The following is a 3,285-nucleotide window of genomic DNA, read 5'->3' on the forward strand; positions in this document are numbered from 1 at the left end:
GGACTGCAATATCATGTTGCTGAAACTGAAGAGTTTTCTATCAGAATTCTGTGTGCTTCTGAGCTCATTGGTTCAATTATTGGGAAAAGTGGGGCTAATGTTAGGCGAGTAGAGCAGCAGACTGGTGCTCGCATCAAAGTTCAAGAGATTGACAAAGATGCTTCTGGAGAAAGGCTGATCATTGTTTCGTCTAAGGAGGTAACAATGCAGCTTGTTTTGAGTTGCCAATCACTTTCTAGTACCAATACTCACAATTTTATCTCCTTTTTATTCATCCAGATACCAGCTGAACCAATATCCCCAGCAATTGAGGCACTCATTTTGCTCCATGATAAAGTAAGTGCACCCTCTGAGAAGCGCCATTCAAGTACAAGGCTTGTTGTACCATCAAGCAAAGTTGGCTGTATTCTTGGGGAAGGTGGGAAGGTGATTACTGAAATGAGAAGACGAACTGGGGCTGAAATTCGAGTTACTCGAAGGCAGATAAACCAAATACTTGTCATTTTGATGATGAACTTGTGCAGGTGACTTAATATTTGATAACAGCTACATTAACATATTTCTGTATGTTTTTATTATCTGGACCTTTATTGTTAACTTCCGTTGTACCTGTACATTTGTTCCAAGCTTTCAGGTTGCTGGGCCTCCAGCTATTGCAAGAGGAGCCCTCACAGAGATTGCTTCGAGGCTTAGACCTAGGACTTTGAGAGATACAGTACTGCAATTAATCCTCCACCTTTTGCCCCTTTCGATGATCCTCCTGTTGATATGCCTAGCAGAAAATCGACACTATATGGAGGGGCCTGCCAATGATCCACCGTATGGAAGGCCTGCCAATGATCCCACTGTATGGAAGACCTGCCATTGATCCACCATTTGGAAGACCTACCAATGATCGACCATATGGAAGGCCTGCCGTTGTTCCACCATTTGGAAGACCTACCAACGATCCACCATATGGAAGACCTGCCAACGATCCACCATATGGAAGACCTGCCAACAATCCACCATATGGAAGACCTGCTAATGATCCATATGGAAGGCCTACCAACGATCCACCATATGGACAACCTTCCAGTACTATACCATATGGAAGGCCAAACGAAAGTGCACCTCGTGATCCTTCTGATGCATATCCTGTAGACTACTTTTCTAAAAGAGAATATCCTAGTGGAAGCCCTATGTTTACTAGTAATGCCCCATCAGCTGCTTATGAGAGATATGCAGCACACACACGCTTTCCTACTAGAGAACTTCCCTCGGCTTTCAGTCCTGGTGCGTCTCATCGTTCCTATCGTGACCATGTGCCTGCTGATAGCTACTCTAGTAGGGGTACACAGCAATTAGGCATCACAAGAGATGGAAATTCAGATGCTTATGACTATACCGAGGTACATCTTTGACGCGAGCTTCCCTCTTTTGCAAATGGCCATCACCTAAAATTTTCATTAGAAGCTTGAGACTTTACACATGACTGTTCCATTGTCCCTGTTCTGTTCCGTAATTAGGTAGTACTCCTGAATATTGGGGAAAAAATTATATGTTGCTGTCTTAGGTGTCACTTCTGTGGCAGCAATGTTCACCCTATAATGTGGTCACAGTGGTGCTACTCTTCTCATCTGTTGTCACTTGCAACTTGGTTCAATATATATTTGGCTGCTGGGATGTAGTCTGCCACTCTTGGTTTCAACTTTCAACCGATTTTTCTTGATATTGTTTATGCCTATCAGAAAATCTCAAGTTCTGTATATATTTAAATTTTATCATTGCACAGGCTGCTGGACAAATTCATGGACGCGAGGATTACAGAGGACTGACAAGTGCTACCGGGTATGACTTTGGAGGCCTTACTTCCTTCCTAAACATAATTTTAATTTTACCTGTACAAATTTCATTGAAAGTACCTTCCTTTGGCAGAAGGTTCTCGAGCACTATTGAACTGAGGATTCCAAATAGTTCTTTGGAGTCTATTGTCGGTGTTGGCGGGGTCAATCTAGCAGAGATCCGTCAGGTATAGAATGAAGTTATTATGCCTTTTACTCCATGGGCACTGCTATATGAAATGCATCCTCAGTTATGATTAGTTTTTCTCTTCCATGGGCACTGCTATATGAAATGCGTCCTCTTATGATATATAAATATTGATTTTCTCATTAATGTTCTACTTGACCCCAGATTTCTGGTGCAAGACTGAGGCTAGATGAGACTCATGATGGTTCTTCCGAGTCTGTGGTGGAGATCCAGGGCACACTGGACCAAGCAAAAGCTGCGCAGAGCCTCCTGCAGGGCTTTATTAGCGCGAACAGCCGGAGCATGCAGCAGCAACCCCATTCTTCTCGCATGCCACTTTACCCAAGCTGGGGATAGCTTCTGGTGTCATGGTCGTGGCAGAGGAAAACAGAGTCAGCAGGGTTCGTCATGTGGCTGGAGATAGCTGGAGATATCTCGGTGATGTTGATGGAAGCTTGGATTGGATGGCTGTTGACATTGACCGTGCAAGCAAGATTACTTTTTTTTTTAATTCAAGATAACTTATATTATATGCCTTAGGACAAATAATATTTTTCTCTCTGATGAAATACTTAGTAACAAGCTGTCTCTAGCCGTATATTTGATTCTGAATGTATGAGCCCTGTTGTTATAACGGCTGTCTAGATACATATTAAAACTTATGAATCTAGAAAAGTCAAAATGACTTAATTTGGAACGGATAGAGTATGTTTAAAAAATTTCAAAATTCAGATTGTAAAGGCATTTTAGCTTTTCTATAGGTGCATAATTTTTTGATATAATATTATATATATATATATTATATATATATATATATATATATATATATATATATATATATATATATATATACACACACACACTACCCTGTAGCTGTTACAAAAATAACTTATTCTGTAGCCACTTTGAGTTACGATAATTACTATGTTAATTTATGAGATTATAGTAACTTTTTACTAAGCTTTTACTATAACGTTATGGTAAATATCCCTATGGGTTATAGTAATACAATTATCGTGTGTGTATATATAATATATATATATATATATATATATATTAAAACTTATGGATCTAGAAAAGCTAAAACGGCTTACAGTTTGAAACGGAAGTTTTAGAAATATCAAAATCCATTTTGTTTTACCTGTAGAATTGGGCCAAAAAAAAAAAGAATCCCAAATTTTTCGTTGGTACCGGTGGCTACTGTCTCAGGGTGTCGGATCGACATTTTTGAACTACTCAATGACATCAGGGGGATCTTGTAAATTTCGCTCGTGT

The 3,285-nt window shown here is 39.8% G+C and overlaps 1 pseudogene; it reads left to right on the plus strand.

The window, feature by feature from the left end:
- Positions 1–778: 778 nt before the first annotated feature.
- On the plus strand, positions 779–2,641 carry LOC136532996 (KH domain-containing protein HEN4-like; annotated as a pseudogene).
- The last annotated feature ends 644 nt before the right edge of the window (positions 2,642–3,285 follow it).

This window comes from Miscanthus floridulus, unplaced genomic scaffold (genome assembly GCF_019320115.1).
Source record: "Miscanthus floridulus cultivar M001 unplaced genomic scaffold, ASM1932011v1 fs_765_1_2, whole genome shotgun sequence".
Classification (NCBI taxonomy): domain Eukaryota; kingdom Viridiplantae; phylum Streptophyta; class Magnoliopsida; order Poales; family Poaceae; genus Miscanthus; species Miscanthus floridulus.